Source organism: Mustelus asterias, unplaced genomic scaffold (assembly GCF_964213995.1).
Source record: "Mustelus asterias unplaced genomic scaffold, sMusAst1.hap1.1 HAP1_SCAFFOLD_259, whole genome shotgun sequence".
In the NCBI taxonomy this organism is placed as follows: Eukaryota; Metazoa; Chordata; class Chondrichthyes; order Carcharhiniformes; family Triakidae; genus Mustelus; species Mustelus asterias.
In genome coordinates, this window is record NW_027590225.1 from 227,024 (window position 1) to 250,600 (window position 23,577).

At 47.0% G+C, this 23,577-nt stretch overlaps 1 protein-coding gene across 5 annotated transcripts in view; it reads left to right on the plus strand.

Moving 5' to 3' along the window:
* LOC144485980 (nuclear GTPase SLIP-GC-like) overlaps window positions 1–23,577 on the plus strand; it is a 228,496-nt gene that overhangs the window by 105,426 nt on the left and 99,493 nt on the right. The window lies entirely within an intron of this gene.

Genomic DNA, 23,577 nt, shown 5'->3' on the forward strand with positions numbered 1-23,577 from the left:
ACTGTGTGACTGGTCGCTGTGATACAGTTACTGTGTGACTGGTCACTGTGATACAGTTACTGTGTGATTGTTCGCTGTGATACAGTTACTGTGTGACTGGTCACTGTGAGACAGTTACTGTGTGACTGGTCACTGTGATACAGTTACTGTGTGACTGGTCACTGTGATACAGTTACTGTGTGATTGTTCGCTGTGATACAGTTACTGTGTGACTGGTCAGGGTGATGCCGTTACTGTGTGACTGGTCAGGGTGATGCAGTTACTGTGTGACTGGTCACTGTGATACAGTTACTGTGTGACTGGTCACTGTGATACAGTTACTGTGTGATTGTTCGCTGTGATACAGTTACTGTGTGACTGGTCAGGGTGATACAGTTACTGTGTGACTGATCGCTGTGATACAGTTACTGTGTGACTGGTCGCTGTGATACAGTTACTGTGTGACTGGACGCTGTGATGCAGGTACTGTGTGACTGGTCAAGGTGATATAGTTACTGTGTGACTAGTCGCTGTGATATAGTGACTGTGTGACTGGTCACTGTGATACAGTTACTGTGTGACTGGTCACTGTGATACAGTTACTGTGTGACTGGTCGCTGTGATACAGTTACTGTGTGACTGGTCGCTGTGATACAGTTACTGTGTGACTGGTCGCTGTGATACAGTTACTGTGTGACTGGTCGCTGTGATACAGTTACTGTGTGACTGGTCGCTGTGATACAGTTACTGTGTGACTGGTTGTTCTGATACAGTTACTGTGTGACTGGTCAGGGTGATGCAGTGACTGTGTGACTGGTCAGGGTGATACAGTGACTGTGTGACTGGTCACTGTGAAACAGTTACTGTGTGACTGGTCGCTGTGATACAGTTACTGTGTGACTGGTTGTTCTGGTACAGTTACTGTGTGACCGGTCACTGTGATGCAGTTACTGTGTGACTGGTCAGGGTGATACAGTGACTGTGTGACTGGTCACTGTGACACAGTTACTGTGTGACTGGTCAGGGTGATACAGTGACTGTGTGACTGGTCAGGGTGATACAGTGACTGTGTGACTGGTCAGGATGATACAGTTACTGTGTGACTGGTTGTTCTGGTACAGTTACTGTGTGACCGGTCACTGTGATGCAGTTACTGTGTGACTGGTCAGGGTGATACAGTGACTGTGTGACTGGTCACTGTGATACAGTTACTGTGTGACTGGTCACTGTGATACAGTGACTGTGTGACTGGTCACTGTGATACAGTTACTGTGTGATTGTTCGCTGTGATACAGTTACTGTGTGACTGGTCAGGGTGATACAGTTACTGTGTGACTGGTCAGGGTGATGCAGTTTACTGTGTGACTGATCGCTGTGTGATACAGTTACTTTGTGACTGGTCGCTGTGACACAGTTACTGTGCGACTGTTCTGGGTGATACGGTGACTTTGTGACTGGTCGCTGTGATACAGTTACTGTGTGACTGGTCAGGGTGATGCAGTTACTGTGTGACTGGTCAGGGTGATACAGTTACTGTGTGACTGGTCACTGTGATACAGTTACTGTGTGACTGGTCGCTGTGATACAGTTACTGTGTGACTGGTCAGGGTGATACAGTTACTGTGTGACTGGTCAGGGTGATGCAGTTACTGTGTGACTGGTCACTGTGAGATAGTTACTGTGTGACTGGTCACTGTGATACAGTTACTGTGTGACTGGTCGCTGTGATACAGTTACTGTGTGACTGGTCGCTGTGATATTGTTACTGTGTGATTGTTCGCTGTGATACAGTTACTGTGTGACTGGTCGCTGTGATTCAGTTACTGTGTGATTGTTCGCTATGATACAGTTACTGTGGGACTGGTCACTGTGATTCAGTTACTATGTGACTGGTCTCTGTGATTCAGTTACTATGTGACTAGTCGCTGTGACACTGTTACTGTGTGATTGTTCGTTGTGATACAGTTACTGTGTGACTGGTCGCTGTGATACAGTTACTGTGCGACTGGTCACTGTGATACAATTACTGTGTGACTGGTCAGGGTGATACAGTGACTGTGTGACTGGTCGCTGTGATACAGTTACTGTGTGACTGGTCGCTGTGATACAGTTACTGTGTGACTGGTCACTGTGATACAGTTACTGTGTGACTGGTCAGGGTGATACAGTTACTGTGTGACTGATCGCTGTGATACAGTTACTGTGTGACTGGTCACTGTGATACAGTTACTCTGTGACTGGTCGCTGTGATACAGTTACTGTGTGACTGGTCAGGGTGATACAGTTACTGTGTGACTGATCGCTGTGATACAGTTACTGTGTGACTGGTCAGGGTGATACAGTGACTGTGTGACTGGCCAGGGTGATACAGTGACTGTGTGACTGGTCACTGTGATGCAGTTACTGTGTGACTGGTCGCTGTGATACAGTTGCTGTGTGACTGGTCAGGGTGATACAGTTACTGTGTGACTGGTCACTGTGATACAGTTACTGTGTGACTGGTCACTGTGAGACAGTTACTGTGTGACTGGTCACTGTGATACAGTTACTGTGTGACTGGTCACTGTGATACAGTTACTGTGTGATTGTTCGCTGTGATACAGTTACTGTGTGACTGGTCAGGGTGATGCCGTTACTGTGTGACTGGTCAGGGTGATGCAGTTACTGTGTGACTGGTCACTGTGATACAGTTACTGTGTGACTGGTCACTGTGATACAGTTACTGTGTGATTGTTCGCTGTGATACAGTTACTGTGTGACTGGTCAGGGTGATACAGTTACTGTGTGACTGGTCAGGGTGATGCAGTTACTGTGTGACTGATCGCTGTGTGATACAGTTACTTTGTGACTGGTCGCTGTGACACAGTTACTGTGCGACTGTTCTGGGTGATACGGTGACTTTGTGACTGGTCGCTGTGATACAGTTACTGTGTGACTGGTCAGGGTGATGCAGTTACTGTGTGACTGGTCAGGGTGATACAGTTACTGTGTGACTGGTCACTGTGATACAGTTACTGTGTGACTGGTCGCTGTGATACAGTTACTGTGTGACTGGTCAGGGTGATACAGTTACTGTGTGACTGGTCAGGGTGATGCAGTTACTGTGTGACTGATCGCTGTGATACAGTTACTGTGTGACAGGTCAGGGTGATACAGTTACTGTGTGATTGATCACTGTGATACAGTTACTGTGTGACTGGTCGCTGTGATACAATTACTGTGTGACTGGTCAGGGCGATACAGTTACTGTGTGACTGGTCGTTGTGATGCAGTTACTGTGTGACTGGTCAGGGTGATACAGTGACTGTGTGACTGGCCAGGGTGATACAGTGACTGTGTGACTGGTCACTGTGATGCAGTTACTGTGTGACTGGTCGCTGTGATACAGTTACTGTGTGACTGGTCAGGGTGATACAGTTACTGAGTGACTGGTCGCTGTGATACAGTTACTGTGTGACTGGTCGCTGTGATACAGTTACTGTGTGACTGGACGCTGTGATGCAGGTACTGTGTGACTGGTCAAGGTGATATAGTTACTGTGTGACTAGTCGCTGTGATACAGTGACTGTGTGACTGGTCACTGTGATACAGTTACTGTGTGACTGGTCACTGTGATACAGTTACTGTGTGACTGGTCGCTGTGATACAGTTACTGTGTGACTGGTCACTGTGATACAGTTACTGTGTGACTGGTCAGGGTGATACAGTTACTGTGTGACTGATCGCTGTGATACAGTTACTGTGTGACTGGTCACTGTGATACAGTTACTCTGTGACTGGTCGCTGTGATACAGTTACTGTGTGACTGGTCAGGGTGATACAGTTACTGTGTGACTGATCGCTGTGATACAGTTACTGTGTGACTGGTCAGGGTGATACAGTGACTGTGTGACTGGTCAGGGTGATACAGTGACTGTGTGACTGGTCACTGTGATGCAGTTACTGTGTGACTGGTCGCTGTGATACAGTTGCTGTGTGACTGGTCAGGGTGATACAGTTACTGTGTGACTGGTCACTGTGATACAGTTACTGTGTGACTGGTCAGGGTGATACAGTTACTGTGTGACTGATCGCTGTGATACAGTTACTGTGTGACTGGTCACTGTGATACAGTTACTCTGTGACTGGTCGCTGTGATACAGTTACTGTGTGACTGGTCAGGGTGATACAGTTACTGTGTGACTGATCGCTGTGATACAGTTACTGTGTGACTGGTCAGGGTGATACAGTGACTGTGTGACTGGTCAGGGTGATACAGTGACTGTGTGACTGGTCACTGTGATGCAGTTACTGTGTGACTGGTCGCTGTGATACAGTTGCTGTGTGACTGGTCAGGGTGATACAGTTACTGTGTGACTGGTCGCTGTGATACAGTTACTGTGTGACTGGTCAGGGTGATACAGTGACTGTGTGACTGGTCGCTGTGATACAGTTACTGTGTGACTGGTATCTGTGATACAGTTACTGTATGACTGGTCAGGGTGATACAGTTACTGTGTGACTGGTCAGGGTGATGCAGTTTACTGTGTGACTGATCGCTGTGTGATACAGTTACTTTGTGACTGGTCGCTGTGACACAGTTACTGTGCGACTGTTCTGGGTGATACGGTGACTTTGTGACTGGTCGCTGTGATACAGTTACTGTGTGACTGGTCAGGGTGATGCAGTTACTGTGTGACTGGTCAGGGTGATACAGTTACTGTGTGACTGGTCACTGTGATACAGTTACTGTGTGACTGGTCGCTGTGATACAGTTACTGTGTGACTGGTCAGGGTGATACAGTTACTGTGTGACTGGTCAGGGTGATGCAGTTACTGTGTGACTGGTCACTGTGAGATAGTTACTGTGTGACTGGTCACTGTGATACAGTTACTGTGTGACTGGTCGCTGTGATACAGTTACTGTGTGACTGGTCGCTGTGATATTGTTACTGTGTGATTGTTCGCTGTGATACAGTTACTGTGTGACTGGTCGCTGTGATTCAGTTACTGTGTGATTGTTCGCTATGATACAGTTACTGTGGGACTGGTCACTGTGATTCAGTTACTATGTGACTGGTCGCTGTGATTCAGTTACTATGTGACTAGTCGCTGTGACACTGTTACTGTGTGATTGTTCGTTGTGATACAGTTACTGTGTGACTGGTCACTGTGATACAATTACTGTGTGACTGGTCAGGGTGATACAGTGACTGTGTGACTGGTCGCTGTGATACAGTTACTGTGTGACTGGTCGCTGTGATACAGTTACTGTGTGACTGGTCACTCTGATACAGTTACTGTGTGACTGGTCAGGGTGATACAGTTACTGTGTGACTGATCGCTGTGATACAGTTACTGTGTGACTGGTCAGGGTGATACAGTGACTGTGTGACTGGCCAGGGTGATACAGTGACTGTGTGACTGGTCACTGTGATGCAGTTACTGTGTGACTGGTCGCTGTGATACAGTTGCTGTGTGACTGGTCAGGGTGATACAGTTACTGTGTGACTGATCACTGTGATACAGTTACTGTGTGACTGGTCGCTGTGATACAGTTACTGTGTGACTGGTCACTGTGATACAGTTACTGTGTGATTGTTCGCTGTGATACAGTTACTGTGTGACTGGTCACTGTGAGACAGTTACTGTGTGACTGGTCACTGTGATACAGTTACTGTGTGACTGGTCACTGTGATACAGTTACTGTGTGATTGTTCGCTGTGATACAGTTACTGTGTGACTGGTCAGGGTGATGCCGTTACTGTGTGACTGGTCAGGGTGATGCAGTTACTGTGTGACTGGTCACTGTGATACAGTTACTGTGTGACTGGTCAGGGTGATACAGTTACTGTGTGACTGGTCAGGGTGATGCAGTTACTGTGTGACTGGTCACTGTGAGATAGTTACTGTGTGACTGGTCACTGTGATACAGTTACTGTGTGACTGGTCGCTGTGATACAGTTACTGTGCGACTGGTCACTGTGATACAATTACTGTGTGACTGGTCGCTGTGATACAGTGACTGTGTGACTGGTCGCTGTGATACAGTTACTGTGTGACTGGTCGCTGTGATACAGTGACTGTGTGACTGGTCGCTGTGATACAGTTACTGTGTGACTGGTCGCTGTGATACAGTTACTGTGTGACTGGTCGCTGTGATACAGTTACTGTGTGACTGGTCGCTGTGATACAGTTACTGTGTGACTGGTCAGGGTGATACAGTTACTGTGTGACTGGTCAGGGTGATGCAGTTACTGTGTGACTGGTCACTGTGAGATAGTTACTGTGTGACTGGTCACTGTGATACAGTTACTGTGTGACTGGTCGCTGTGATACAGTTACTGTGCGACTGGTCACTGTGATACAATTACTGTGTGACTGGTCGCTGTGATACAGTGACTGTGTGACTGGTCGCTGTGATACAGTTACTGTGTGACTGGTCGCTGTGATACAGTTACTGTGTGACTGGTCACTGTGATACAGTTACTGTGTGACTGGTCAGGGTGATACAGTTACTGTGTGACTGATCGCTGTGATACAGTTACTGTGTGACTGGTCAGGGTGATACAGTGACTGTGTGACTGGTCAGGGTGATACAGTGACTGTGTGACTGGTCACTGTGATGCAGTTACTGTGTGACTGGTCGCTGTGATACAGTTGCTGTGTGACTGGTCAGGGTGATACAGTTACTGTGTGACTGGTCACTGTGATACAGTTACTGTGTGACTGGTCGCTGTGATACAGTTACTGTGTGACTGGTCACTGTGATACAGTTACTGTGTGATTGTTCGCTGTGATACAGTTACTGTGTGACTGGTCACTGTGAGACAGTTACTGTGTGACTGGTCACTGTGATACAGTTACTGTGTGACTGGTCACTGTGATACAGTTACTGTGTGATTGTTCGCTGTGATACAGTTACTGTGTGACTGGTCAGGGTGATGCCGTTACTGTGTGACTGGTCAGGGTGATGCAGTTACTGTGTGACTGGTCACTGTGATACAGTTACTGTGTGACTGGTCACTGTGATACAGTTACTGTGTGATTGTTCGCTGTGATACAGTTACTGTGTGACTGGTCAGGGTGATACAGTTACTGTGTGACTGATCGCTGTGATACAGTTACTGTGTGACTGGTCGCTGTGATACAGTTACTGTGTGACTGGACGCTGTGATGCAGGTACTGTGTGACTGGTCAAGGTGATATAGTTACTGTGTGACTAGTCGCTGTGATATAGTGACTGTGTGACTGGTCACTGTGATACAGTTACTGTGTGACTGGTCACTGTGATACAGTTACTGTGTGACTGGTCGCTGTGATACAGTTACTGTGTGACTGGTCGCTGTGATACAGTTACTGTGTGACTGGTCGCTGTGATACAGTTACTGTGTGACTGGTCGCTGTGATACAGTTACTGTGTGACTGGTCGCTGTGATACAGTTACTGTGTGACTGGTTGTTCTGATACAGTTACTGTGTGACTGGTCAGGGTGATGCAGTGACTGTGTGACTGGTCAGGGTGATACAGTGACTGTGTGACTGGTCACTGTGAAACAGTTACTGTGTGACTGGTCGCTGTGATACAGTTACTGTGTGACTGGTTGTTCTGGTACAGTTACTGTGTGACCGGTCACTGTGATGCAGTTACTGTGTGACTGGTCAGGGTGATACAGTGACTGTGTGACTGGTCACTGTGATACAGTTACTGTGTGACTGGTCAGGGTGATACAGTGACTGTGTGACTGGTCAGGGTGATACAGTGACTGTGTGACTGGTCAGGATGATACAGTTACTGTGTGACTGGTTGTTCTGGTACAGTTACTGTGTGACCGGTCACTGTGATGCAGTTACTGTGTGACTGGTCAGGGTGATACAGTGACTGTGTGACTGGTCACTGTGATACAGTTACTGTGTGACTGGTCACTGTGATACAGTGACTGTGTGACTGGTCACTGTGATACAGTTACTGTGTGATTGTTCGCTGTGATACAGTTACTGTGTGACTGGTCAGGGTGATACAGTTACTGTGTGACTGGTCAGGGTGATGCAGTTTACTGTGTGACTGATCGCTGTGTGATACAGTTACTTTGTGACTGGTCGCTGTGACACAGTTACTGTGCGACTGTTCTGGGTGATACGGTGACTTTGTGACTGGTCGCTGTGATACAGTTACTGTGTGACTGGTCAGGGTGATGCAGTTACTGTGTGACTGGTCAGGGTGATACAGTTACTGTGTGACTGGTCACTGTGATACAGTTACTGTGTGACTGGTCGCTGTGATACAGTTACTGTGTGACTGGTCAGGGTGATACAGTTACTGTGTGACTGGTCAGGGTGATGCAGTTACTGTGTGACTGGTCACTGTGAGATAGTTACTGTGTGACTGGTCACTGTGATACAGTTACTGTGTGACTGGTCGCTGTGATACAGTTACTGTGTGACTGGTCGCTGTGATATTGTTACTGTGTGATTGTTCGCTGTGATACAGTTACTGTGTGACTGGTCGCTGTGATTCAGTTACTGTGTGATTGTTCGCTATGATACAGTTACTGTGGGACTGGTCACTGTGATTCAGTTACTATGTGACTGGTCTCTGTGATTCAGTTACTATGTGACTAGTCGCTGTGACACTGTTACTGTGTGATTGTTCGTTGTGATACAGTTACTGTGTGACTGGTCGCTGTGATACAGTTACTGTGCGACTGGTCACTGTGATACAATTACTGTGTGACTGGTCAGGGTGATACAGTGACTGTGTGACTGGTCGCTGTGATACAGTTACTGTGTGACTGGTCGCTGTGATACAGTTACTGTGTGACTGGTCACTGTGATACAGTTACTGTGTGACTGGTCAGGGTGATACAGTTACTGTGTGACTGATCGCTGTGATACAGTTACTGTGTGACTGGTCACTGTGATACAGTTACTCTGTGACTGGTCGCTGTGATACAGTTACTGTGTGACTGGTCAGGGTGATACAGTTACTGTGTGACTGATCGCTGTGATACAGTTACTGTGTGACTGGTCAGGGTGATACAGTGACTGTGTGACTGGCCAGGGTGATACAGTGACTGTGTGACTGGTCACTGTGATGCAGTTACTGTGTGACTGGTCGCTGTGATACAGTTGCTGTGTGACTGGTCAGGGTGATACAGTTACTGTGTGACTGGTCACTGTGATACAGTTACTGTGTGACTGGTCACTGTGAGACAGTTACTGTGTGACTGGTCACTGTGATACAGTTACTGTGTGACTGGTCACTGTGATACAGTTACTGTGTGATTGTTCGCTGTGATACAGTTACTGTGTGACTGGTCAGGGTGATGCCGTTACTGTGTGACTGGTCAGGGTGATGCAGTTACTGTGTGACTGGTCACTGTGATACAGTTACTGTGTGACTGGTCACTGTGATACAGTTACTGTGTGATTGATCGCTGTGATACAGTTACTGTGTGACTGGTCAGGGTGATACAGTTACTGTGTGACTGGTCAGGGTGATGCAGTTACTGTGTGACTGATCGCTGTGTGATACAGTTACTTTGTGACTGGTCGCTGTGACACAGTTACTGTGCGACTGTTCTGGGTGATACGGTGACTTTGTGACTGGTCGCTGTGATACAGTTACTGTGTGACTGGTCAGGGTGATGCAGTTACTGTGTGACTGGTCAGGGTGATACAGTTACTGTGTGACTGGTCACTGTGATACAGTTACTGTGTGACTGGTCGCTGTGATACAGTTACTGTGTGACTGGTCAGGGTGATACAGTTACTGTGTGACTGGTCAGGGTGATGCAGTTACTGTGTGACTGATCGCTGTGATACAGTTACTGTGTGACAGGTCAGGGTGATACAGTTACTGTGTGATTGATCACTGTGATACAGTTACTGTGTGACTGGTCGCTGTGATACAATTACTGTGTGACTGGTCAGGGCGATACAGTTACTGTGTGACTGGTCGTTGTGATGCAGTTACTGTGTGACTGGTCGCTGTGATACAGTTACTGTGTGACTGGTCGCTGTGATACAGTTACTGTGTGACTGGTCAGGGTGATACAGTTACTGAGTGACTGGTCGCTGTGATACAGTTACTGTGTGACTGGTCGCTGTGATACAGTTACTGTGTGACTGGACGCTGTGATGCAGGTACTGTGTGACTGGTCAAGGTGATATAGTTACTGTGTGACTAGTCGCTGTGATACAGTGACTGTGTGACTGGTCACTGTGATACAGTTACTGTGTGACTGGTCACTGTGATACAGTTACTGTGTGACTGGTCGCTGTGATACAGTTACTGTGTGACTGGTCACTGTGATACAGTTACTGTGTGACTGGTCAGGGTGATACAGTTACTGTGTGACTGATCGCTGTGATACAGTTACTGTGTGACTGGTCACTGTGATACAGTTACTCTGTGACTGGTCGCTGTGATACAGTTACTGTGTGACTGGTCAGGGTGATACAGTTACTGTGTGACTGATCGCTGTGATACAGTTACTGTGTGACTGGTCAGGGTGATACAGTGACTGTGTGACTGGTCAGGGTGATACAGTGACTGTGTGACTGGTCACTGTGATGCAGTTACTGTGTGACTGGTCGCTGTGATACAGTTGCTGTGTGACTGGTCAGGGTGATACAGTTACTGTGTGACTGGTCACTGTGATACAGTTACTGTGTGACTGGTCAGGGTGATACAGTTACTGTGTGACTGATCGCTGTGATACAGTTACTGTGTGACTGGTCACTGTGATACAGTTACTCTGTGACTGGTCGCTGTGATACAGTTACTGTGTGACTGGTCAGGGTGATACAGTTACTGTGTGACTGATCGCTGTGATACAGTTACTGTGTGACTGGTCAGGGTGATACAGTGACTGTGTGACTGGTCAGGGTGATACAGTGACTGTGTGACTGGTCACTGTGATGCAGTTACTGTGTGACTGGTCGCTGTGATACAGTTGCTGTGTGACTGGTCAGGGTGATACAGTTACTGTGTGACTGGTCGCTGTGATACAGTTACTGTGTGACTGGTCAGGGTGATACAGTGACTGTGTGACTGGTCGCTGTGATACAGTTACTGTGTGACTGGTATCTGTGATACAGTTACTGTATGACTGGTCAGGGTGATACAGTTACTGTGTGACTGGTCAGGGTGATGCAGTTTACTGTGTGACTGATCGCTGTGTGATACAGTTACTTTGTGACTGGTCGCTGTGACACAGTTACTGTGCGACTGTTCTGGGTGATACGGTGACTTTGTGACTGGTCGCTGTGATACAGTTACTGTGTGACTGGTCAGGGTGATGCAGTTACTGTGTGACTGGTCAGGGTGATACAGTTACTGTGTGACTGGTCACTGTGATACAGTTACTGTGTGACTGGTCGCTGTGATACAGTTACTGTGTGACTGGTCAGGGTGATACAGTTACTGTGTGACTGGTCAGGGTGATGCAGTTACTGTGTGACTGGTCACTGTGAGATAGTTACTGTGTGACTGGTCACTGTGATACAGTTACTGTGTGACTGGTCGCTGTGATACAGTTACTGTGTGACTGGTCGCTGTGATATTGTTACTGTGTGATTGTTCGCTGTGATACAGTTACTGTGTGACTGGTCGCTGTGATTCAGTTACTGTGTGATTGTTCGCTATGATACAGTTACTGTGGGACTGGTCACTGTGATTCAGTTACTATGTGACTGGTCGCTGTGATTCAGTTACTATGTGACTAGTCGCTGTGACACTGTTACTGTGTGATTGTTCGTTGTGATACAGTTACTGTGTGACTGGTCACTGTGATACAATTACTGTGTGACTGGTCAGGGTGATACAGTGACTGTGTGACTGGTCGCTGTGATACAGTTACTGTGTGACTGGTCGCTGTGATACAGTTACTGTGTGACTGGTCACTGTGATACAGTTACTGTGTGACTGGTCAGGGTGATACAGTTACTGTGTGACTGATCGCTGTGATACAGTTACTGTGTGACTGGTCAGGGTGATACAGTGACTGTGTGACTGGCCAGGGTGATACAGTGACTGTGTGACTGGTCACTGTGATGCAGTTACTGTGTGACTGGTCGCTGTGATACAGTTGCTGTGTGACTGGTCAGGGTGATACAGTTACTGTGTGACTGATCACTGTGATACAGTTACTGTGTGACTGGTCGCTGTGATACAGTTACTGTGTGACTGGTCACTGTGATACAGTTACTGTGTGATTGTTCGCTGTGATACAGTTACTGTGTGACTGGTCACTGTGAGACAGTTACTGTGTGACTGGTCACTGTGATACAGTTACTGTGTGACTGGTCACTGTGATACAGTTACTGTGTGATTGTTCGCTGTGATACAGTTACTGTGTGACTGGTCAGGGTGATGCCGTTACTGTGTGACTGGTCAGGGTGATGCAGTTACTGTGTGACTGGTCACTGTGATACAGTTACTGTGTGACTGGTCACTGTGATACAGTTACTGTGTGATTGTTCGCTGTGATACAGTTACTCTGTGACTGGTCAGGGTGATACAGTTACTGTGTGACTGGTCAGGGTGATGCAGTTACTGTGTGACTGATCGCTGTGTGATACAGTTACTTTGTGACTGGTCGCTGTGACACAGTTACTGTGCGACTGTTCTGGGTGATACGGTGACTTTGTGACTGGTCGCTGTGATACAGTTACTGTGTGACTGGTCAGGGTGATGCAGTTACTGTGTGACTGGTCAGGGTGATACAGTTACTGTGTGACTGGTCACTGTGATACAGTTACTGTGTGACTGGTCGCTGTGATACAGTTACTGTGTGACTGGTCAGGGTGATACAGTTACTGTGTGACTGGTCAGGGTGATGCAGTTACTGTGTGACTGATCGCTGTGATACAGTTACTGTGTGACAGGTCAGGGTGATACAGTTACTGTGTGATTGGTCACTGTGATACAGTTACTGTGTGACTGGTCGCTGTGATACAGTTACTGTGTGACTGGTCAGGGTGATACAGTTACTGAGTGACTGGTCGCTGTGATACAGTTACTGTGTGACTGGTCGCTGTGATACAGTTACTGTGTGACTGGACGCTGTGATGCAGGTACTGTGTGACTGGTCAAGGTGATATAGTTACTGTGTGACTAGTCGCTGTGATACAGTGACTGTGTGACTGGTCACTGTGATACAGTTACTGTGTGACTGGTCACTGTGATACAGTTACTGTGTGACTGGTCGCTGTGATACAGTTACTGTGTGACTGGTCACTGTGATACAGTTACTGTGTGACTGGTCAGGGTGATACAGTTACTGTGTGACTGATCGCTGTGATACAGTTACTGTGTGACTGGTCACTGTGATACAGTTACTCTGTGACTGGTCGCTGTGATACAGTTACTGTGTGACTGGTCAGGGTGATACAGTTACTGTGTGACTGATCGCTGTGATACAGTTACTGTGTGACTGGTCAGGGTGATACAGTGACTGTGTGACTGGTCAGGGTGATACAGTGACTGTGTGACTGGTCACTGTGATGCAGTTACTGTGTGACTGGTCGCTGTGATACAGTTGCTGTGTGACTGGTCAGGGTGATACAGTCACTGTGTGACTGGTCGCTGTGATACAGTTACTGTGTGACTGGTCACTGTGATACAGTTACTGTGTGACTGGTCAGGGTGATACAGTTACTGTGTGACTGATCGCTGTGATACAGTTACTGTGTGACTGGTCACTGTGATACAGTTACTCTGTGACTGGTCGCTGTGATACAGTTACTGTGTGACTGGTCAGGGTGATACAGTTACTGTGTGACTGATCGCTGTGATACAGTTACTGTGTGACTGATCAGGGTGATACAGTGACTGTGTGACTGGTCAGGGTGATACAGTGACTGTGTGACTGGTCACTGTGATGCAGTTACTGTGTGACTGGTCGCTGTGATGCAGTTGCTGTGTGACTGGTCAGGGTGATACAGTTACTGTGTGACTGGTCGCTGTGATACAGTTACTGTGTGACTGGTCAGGGTGATACAGTGACTGTGTGACTGGTCGCTGTGATACAGTTACTGTGTGACTGGTATCTGTGATACAGTTACTGTATGACTGGTCAGGGTGATACAGTGACTGTGTGACTGGTCAGGGTGATACAGTGACTGTGTGACCGGTCACTGTGATACAGTTACTGTGTGACTGGTCAGCGTGATACAGTGACTGTGTGACTGGTCACTGTAATACAGTTACTGTGTGACCGGTCACTGTGATACAGTTACTGTGCGACCGGTCACTGTGATACAGTTACTGTGTGACTGGTCAGGGTGATACAGTTACTGTGTGACTGATCGCTGTGATACAGTTACTGTGTGACTGGTCAGGGTGATACAGTTACTGTGTGACTGATCGCTGTGATACAGTTACTGTGTGACAGGTCAGGGTGATACAGTTACTGTGTGATTGGTCACTGTGATACAGTTACTGTGTGACTGGTCGCTGTGATACAGTTACTGTGTGACTGGTCAGGGTGATACAGTTACTGAGTGACTGGTCGCTGTGATACAGTTACTGTGTGACTGGTCGCTGTGATACAGTTACTGATGACTGGACGCTGTGATGCAGGTACTGTGTGACTGGTCAAGGTGATATAGTTACTGTGTGACTAGTCGCTGTGATACAGTGACTGTGTGACTGGTCACTGTGATACAGTTACTGTGTGACTGGTCGCTGTGATACAGTTACTGTGTGACTGGTCGCTGTGATACAGTTACTGTGTGACTGGTCGCTGTGATACAGTTACTGTGTGACTGGTCGCTGTGATACAGTCACTGTGTGACTGGTCAGGGTGATACAGTGACTGTGTGACTGGTCTCTGTGATACAGTTACTGTGTGACTGGTCACTGTGATACCGTTACTGTGTGACTGGTCGCTGTGATACAGTTACTGTGTGACTGGTCGCTGTGATACAGTTACTGTGTGACTGGTCACTGTGATACAGTTACTGTGTGACTGATCGCTGTGATACAGTTACTGTGTGACTGGTCACTGTGATACAGTTACTGTGTGACTGGATGCTGTGATGCAGGTACTGTGTGACTGGTCAAGGTGATATAGTTACTGTGTGACTAGTCGCTGTGATACAGTGACTGTGTGACTGGTCACTGTGATACAGTTACTGTGTGACTGGTCACTGTGATACAGTTACTGTGTGACTGGTCACTGTGATACAGTTACTGTGTGACTGGTCACTGTGATACAGTTACTGTGTGACTGGTCAGGACGATACAGTTACTGTGTGACTGGTCGCTGTGATACAGTTGCTGTGTGACGGGTCACTGTGATACAGTTACTGTGTGACTGGTCGCTGTGATACAGTTACTGTGTGACTGGTCGCTGTGATACAGTTACTGTGTGACTGGTCGCTGTGATACAGTTACTGTGTGACTGGTCACTGTGATACCGTTTCTGTGTGACTGGTCGCTGTGATACAGTAACTGTGTGACTGGTCGCTGTGATACAGTTACTGTGTGATTGGTCACTGTGATACAGTTACTGTGTGACTGGTCGTTGTGATGCAGTGACTGTGTGACTGGTCAGGGTGATTGTTACTGTGTGACTGGTCACTGTGATACAGTTACTGTGTGACTGGTCACTGTGATACAGTTACTGTTTGAGTGGTCAGGGTGATTGTTACTGTGTGACTGGTCACTGTGATACAGTTACTGTGTGACTGGTCACTGTGATACAGTTACTGTGTGACTGGTCGCTGTGATACAGTTACTGTGTGACTGGTCGCTGTGATACAGTTACTGTGTGACTGGTCAGGGTGATACAGTTACTGAGTGACTGTTCGCTGTGATACAGTTACTGTGTGACTGGTCGCTGTGATACAGTTACTGTGTGACTGGACGCTGTGATGCAGGTACTGTGTGACTGGTCAAGGTGATATAGTTACTGTGTGACTGGTCGCTGTGATACAGTGACTGTGTGACTGGTCACTGTGATACAGTTACTGTTTGACTGGTCACTGTGATACAGTTACTGTGTGACTGGTCGCTGTGATACAGTTACTGTGTGACTGGTCACTGTGATACAGTTACTGTGTGACTGGTCAGGGTGATACAGTTACTGTGTGACTGATCGCTGTGATACAGTTACTGTGTGACTGGTCACTGTGATACAGTTACTCTGTGACTGGTCGCTGTGATACAGTTACTGTGTGACTGGTCAGGGTGATACAGTTACTGTGTGACTGATCGCTGTGATACAGTTACTGTGTGACTGGTCAGGGTGATACAGTGACTGTGTGACTGGTCAGGGTGATACAGTGACTGTGTGACTGGTCACTGTGATGCAGTTACTGTGTGACTGGTCGCTGTGATACAGTTGCTGTGTGACTGGTCAGGGTGATACAGTCACTGTGTGACTGGTCGCTGTGATACAGTTACTGTGTGACTGGTCACTGTGATACAGTTACTGTGTGACTGGTCAGGGTGATACAGTTACTGTGTGACTGATCGCTGTGATACAGTTACTGTGTGACTGGTCACTGTGATACAGTTACTCTGTGACTGGTCGCTGTGATACAGTTACTGTGTGACTGGTCAGGGTGATACAGTTACTGTGTGACTGATCGCTGTGATACAGTTACTGTGTGACTGGTCAGGGTGATACAGTGACTGTGTGACTGGTCAGGGTGATACAGTGACTGTGTGACTGGTCACTGTGATGCAGTTACTGTGTGACTGGTCGCTGTGATACAGTTGCTGTGTGACTGGTCAGGGTGATACAGTTACTGTGTGACTGGTCGCTGTGATACAGTTACTGTGTGACTGGTCAGGGTGATACAGTGACTGTGTGACTGGTCGCTGTGATACAGTTACTGTGTGACTGGTATCTGTGATACAGTTACTGTATGACTGGTCAGGGTGATACAGTGACTGTGTGACTGGTCAGGGTGATACAGTGACTGTGTGACTGGTCACTGTGATACAGTTACTGTGTGACTGGTCAGCGTGATACAGTGACTGTGTGACTGGTCACTGTAATACAGTTACTGTGTGACCGGTCACTGTGATACAGTTACTGTGCGACCGGTCACTGTGATACAGTTACTGTGTGACTGGTCAGGGTGATACAGTTACTGTGTGACTGATCGCTGTGATACAGTTACTGTGTGACTGGTCAGGGTGATACAGTTACTGTGTGACTGATCGCTGTGATACAGTTACTGTGTGACAGGTCAGGGTGATACAGTTACTGTGTGATTGGTCACTGTGATACAGTTACTGTGTGACTGGTCGCTGTGATACAGTTACTGTGTGACTGGTCAGGGTGATACAGTTACTGAGTGACTGGTCGCTGTGATACAGTTACTGTGTGACTGGTCGCTGTGATACAGTTACTGATGACTGGACGCTGTGATGCAGGTACTGTGTGACTGGTCAAGGTGATATAGTTACTGTGTGACTAGTCGCTGTGATACAGTTACTGTGTGACTGGTCACTGTGATACAGTTACTGTGTGACTGGTCGCTGTGATACAGTTACTGTGTGACTGGTCGCTGTGATACAGTTACTGTGTGACTGGTCGCTGTGATACAGTTACTGTGTGACTGGTCGCTGTGATACAGTCACTGTGTGACTGGTCAGGGTGATACAGTGACTGTGTGACTGGTCTCTGTGATACAGTTACTGTGTGACTGGTCACTGTGATACCGTTACTGTGTGACTGGTCGCTGTGATACAGTTACTGTGTGACTGGTCGCTGTGATACAGTTACTGTGTGACTGGTCACTGTGATACAGTTACTGTGTGACTGATCGCTGTGATACAGTTACTGTGTGACTGGTCACTGTGATACAGTTACTGTGTGACTGGATGCTGTGATGCAGGTACTGTGTGACTGGTCAAGGTGATATAGTTACTGTGTGACTAGTCGCTGTGATACAGTGACTGTGTGACTGGTCACTGTGATACAGTTACTGTGTGACTGGTCACTGTGATACAGTTACTGTGTGACTGGTCACTGTGATACAGTTACTGTGTGACTGGTCACTGTGATACAGTTACTGTGTGACTGGTCAGGACGATACAGTTACTGTGTGACTGGTCGCTGTGATACAGTTGCTGTGTGACGGGTCACTGTGATACAGTTACTGTGTGACTGGTCGCTGTGATACAGTTACTGTGTGACTGGTCGCTGTGATACAGTTACTGTGTGACTGGTCGCTGTGATACAGTTACTGTGTGACTGGTCACTGTGATACCGTTTCTGTGTGACTGGTCGCTGTGATACAGTAACTGTGTGACTGGTCGCTGTGATACAGTTACTGTGTGATTGGTCACTGTGATACAGTTACTGTGTGACTGGTCGTTGTGATGCAGTGACTGTGTGACTGGTCAGGGTGATTGTTACTGTGTGACTGGTCACTGTGATACAGTTACTGTGTGACTGGTCACTGTGATACAGTTACTGTTTGAGTGGTCAGGGTGATTGTTACTGTGTGACTGGTCACTGTGATACAGTTACTGTGTGACTGGTCGCTGTGATACAGTTACTGTGTGACTGGTCGCTGTGATACAGTCGCTGTGTGACTGGTCAGGGTGATACAGTGACTGTGTGACTGGTCTCTGTGATACAGTTACTGTGTGACTGGTCACTGTGATACAGTTACTGTGTGACTGGTCGCTGTGATACAGTCGCTGTGTGACTGGTCAGGGTGATACAGTGACTGTGTGACTGGTCTCTGTGATACAGTTACTGTGTGACTGGTCACTGTGATACCGTTACTGTGTGACTGGTCGCTGTGATACAGTTACTGTGTGACTGGTCGCTGTGATACAGTTACTGTGTGACTGGTCGCTGTGATACAGTTCCTGTGTGACTGGTCGCTGTGATACAGTTACAGTGTGACTGGTCGCTGTGATACAGTTACTGTGCGACTGGTCCCTGTGATACAGTTACTGTGTGACTGGTCACTGTGATACAGTTACTCTGTGACTGGTCGCTTTGATACAGTTACTGTGCGACTGGCCGTTGTGATACAGTTACTGTGCGACTGGCCGCTGTGATACAGTTACTGTGTGACTGGTCAGGGTGATTGTTACTGTGTGACTGGTCACTGTGATACAGTTACTGTGTGACTGGTCGTTGTGATGCAGTGACTGTGTGACTGGTCACTGTGATACAGTTACTGTGTGACTGGTCAGGGTGATTGTTACTGTGTGACTGGTCACTGTGATACAGTTACTGTGTGACTGGTCACTGTGATACAGTTACTGTTTGAGTGGTCAGGGTGATTGTTACTGTGTGACTGGTCACTGTGATACAGTTACTGTGTGACTGGTCACTGTGATACAGTTACTGTGTGACTGGTCGCTGTGATACAGTTACTGTGTGACTGGTCGCTGTGATACACTTACTGTGTGACTGGTCAGGGTGATACAGTTACTGTGCGACTGGTCAGGGTGATTGTTACTGTGTGACTGGTCGCCGTGATACAGTTACTGTGTGACTGGTCAGGGTGATACAGTTACTGTGTGACTGGTCAGGGTGATACAGTTACTGTGCGACTGGTCAAGGTGATTGTTACTGTGTTACTGGTCAGGGTGATACAGTTACTGTGTTACTGGTCAGGGTGATACAGTTACTGTGTGACTGGTCACTGTGAAACAGTTACTGTGTGACTGGTCGCTGTGATACAGTTACTGTGTGACTGGTCGCTGTGACACAGTTACTGTGTGACTGGTCAGGGTGATACAGTTACTGTGTGACTGGTCACTGTGAAACAGTTACTGTGTGACTGGTCACTGTGATACAGTTACTGTGTGACTGGTCACTGTGATACAGTTACTGTGTGACTGGTCGCTGTGACACAGTTACTGTGTGACTGGTCAGGGTGATACAGTTACTGTGTGACTGGTCAGGGTGATTGTTACTGTGTGACTGGTCGCCGTGATACAGTTACTGTGTGACTGGTCAGGGTGATACTGTTACTGTGTGACTGGTCAGGGTGATACTGTTACTGTGTGACTGGTCGGAGTGATACAGTTACTGTGCGACTGGTCAAGGTGATTGTTACTGTGTTACTGGTCAGGGTGATACAGTTACTGTGTTACTGGTCAGGGTGATACATTTACTGTGTGACTGGTCAGGGTGATACAGTTACTGTGCGACTGGTCAGGGTGATACAGTTACTGTGTGACTGGTCACTGTGAAACAGTTACTGTGTGACTGGTCGCTGTGAAACAGTTACTGTGTGACTGGTCGCTGTGAAACAGTTACTGTGTGACTGGTCACTGTGAAACAGTTACTGTGTGACTGGTCACTGTGAAACAGTTACTGTGTGACTGGTCACTGTGAAACAGTTACTGTGTGACTGGTCACTGTGATACAGTTACTGTGTGACTGGTCACTGTGAAACAGTTACTGTGTGACTGGTCGCTGTGAAACAGTTACTGTGTGACTGGTCACTGTGAAACAGTTACTGTGTGACTGGTCACTGTGAAACAGTTACTGTGTGACTGGTCACTGTGAAACAGTTACTGTGTGACTGGTCACTGTGATACAGTTACTGTGTGACTGGTCACTGTGAAACAGTTACTGTGTGACTGGTCGCTGTGAAACAGTTACTGTGTGACTGGTCACTGTGATACAGTTACTGTGTTACTGGTCAGGGTGATACTTTACAGTTGTTTACAATGATACTTTGTGCATGTCCATTACAATACAAATGTTTTGTGACTGTTAATTTGTGATACTGTTGCTTTTTCGCCTTTCACAATGATAATATTTGACTGTTCCCCCGACACAGAAACTGTGTCGCTGTTTTGAAAACTGCGAGACTGTTCAACAAGGTTGATAGTGTGAGACCCTTCACCTTGACTCAGATAGCATGTGACCAGAGGTAGATGAGGGCAGTGCAGTTGATGTTGTCTGCATGGACTTTAGCAAGGCCTTTGACAAGGTACTGCATGGTAGGTTGTTGCATGAAGTTAAATCTCACGGGATCCAGGGTGAGGTATCTAAATGGATACAAAATTGGCTTCTTGACTGAAGCCAGAGAGTAGTTGTAGAGAATTGTTTTTCAAACTGGAGGTCTGTGACCAGCGGTGTGCCTCAGGGATCTGTGCTGCGTCCACTGTTATTTGTCATTTTATATTGATGATTTGGGCAAGAATATAGGAGGCATGGTTAGTAAGTTTGCAGATGACACTAAGATTGGTGGCATAGTGGACAGTGAAGAAAGTTATCTCCAATTGCAACAGGATCTTGATCAATTGGGCCAGTGGGCTGACGAATGGCAGATGGAGTTTAATTTAGATAAATGCGAGGTGATGCATTTTGGTAGATTGAACCAGGGCAGGACTTACTCAGTTAATGGTAGGGCGTTGGGGAGAGTTACAGAACAAAGAGATCTCGGGATACAGGTTCATAGCTCCTTGAAAGTGGAGTCACAGGTGGACAGAGTGGTGAAGAACGCATTCGGTATGCTTGGTTTCATCGGTCAGAACATTGAATACAGGAGTTGGAATGTCTTGTTGAAGTTGTACAAGACATTGGTAAGGCCACACGTGGAATATTGTGTGCAATTCTGGTCACCCTATCATAGAAAGGATATTATTAAACTAGAAAGTGTGCAGAAAAGATTTACTGGGATGCTACCGGGACTTGATGGATTGAGTTATAAGGAGAGGCTGGATAGACTTTTTTCTTTGGCGCGTAGGAGGCTGAGGGGTGATCTTATAGAAGTCTATAAAATAATGAGGGGCACAGATCAGCTAGATAGTCAATATCTTTTCCCAAAGGGGAGTCTAAAACTAGAGAGCATAGGTTTAAGGTGGATGGAAAATGGATGGAAAATCTTCGGACTGGAGGCAGGTTGCTAGCGGAGAGCCACAGGGATCAGTGTTTGGTCCTCTGCTATTTGTGATTTTTATTAATGACTTAGAGGAGGGGGCTGAAGGGTGGATCAGTAAATTTGCTGATGACACCAAGATTGGTGGAGTAGTGGATGAAGTGGAGGGCTGTTGAAGACTGCAAAGAGGCATAGATAGGATGCAAAGCTGGGCTGAAAAATGGCAGATGGAGTTTATCCCTGATAAATATGAGGTGATTCATTTTGGTAGGACAAATTTAAATGTGGATTACAGGGTCAAAGGTAGGGTTCTGAAGACTGTGATGGAACAGAGAGATCTTGGGGTCCATATCCACAGATCCCTGAAGGTTGCCACTCAAGTGGATAGAGCTGTGAAGAAGGCCTATAGTGTGTTAGCTTTTATTAACAGGGGGTTGGAGTTTCAGAGCCATGGGGTTATGCTGCAACTGTACAGGACCTTGGTGAGACCACATTTGGAATATTGTGTGCAGTCTGGTCACCTCACTATAAGAAGGATGTGGAAGCCCTGGAAAGAGTGCAATGGAGATTTACCAGGATGCTGCCTGGTTTGGAGGGTAGATCTTATGAGGAAAGCTTGAGGGAGCGAGGGCTGTTCTCTCTGGAGCGGAGGAGGCTGAGGGGAGACTTAATAGAGGTTTATAAAATGATGAAGGGGATAGATAGAGTGAACGTTCAAAGACTATTTCCTCGGGTGGATGGAGCTATTACAAGGGGGCATAACTATAGGGTTCATGGTGGGAGATATAGGAAGGATGTCTGAGGTAGGTTCTTTACGCAGAGAGTGGTTGGGGTGTGGAATGGACTGCCTGCAGTGTTAGTGGAGTCAGACACTTTAGGAACATTTAAGCGGTTATTGGATAGGCATATGGAGCACACCAGGATGATAGGGATTGGGATAGCTTGATCTTGGTTTCAGATAAAGCTCGGCACAACATCTTGGGCCGAAGGGCCTGTTCTGTGCTGTACTGTTCTATGTTCTATGTTCTAAGGTGAGAGGGGAGAGATACAAAAGCGTCCAGAGGGGCAATTTTTTCACACAGAGAGTGGTGAGTGTCTGGAACAAGCTGCCGGAGGTTGTAATAGAGGTGGATACAATTTTGTCTTTTAAAAAGCATTTAGATAGTTACATGGGTACGATGGGTAAAGAGGGATATGGGCCAAATGCGGGCAATTGGGATTAGCTTAGGGGTTTAAAAAAAAAGGGCGGCATGGACAAGTTGGGCCGAAGGGCCTGTTTCCATGCTGTAAACCTCTATGACTCTATGACTGCTCACCCTCAGATTTTGGAAATATGTGTTATTCTTCATAGTCATTCACGTGCTCTGGTAGTTTCATGTCTATTGGTCGACCTTTTTGAACCTCGGTGAGGAGAAATTTCTTCACCCAGAGGTTGATGCATGTGTGGAATTCACTGCCACAGAAAGTAGTTAAGGCCAAAACGTTGCCTGATTTCAAGAAGAAAGTAGATATAGCTCTTGGGGCTAAAGGGATCAAGAGATATGGGAGGAAGGGGGGATCAGGATATTACATCGAAACTAGAAGCAGGCGAGGCCATTAGGCCCTTTGTGCTTGCTCCGCCATTCATTTTGACCGTGGCTAATTATCGAATTCAATATCCAGTGTTGAATTTGATAATCAGCCATGATCAAAATAAATGATGAAGCGGGCTCAAAGGGCTGAATGGCCTCTCCTGCCCTCGTTTCTATGTTGAACCTGTTACTGTCGATACTTCCACCATTGATTTTGACTGTTG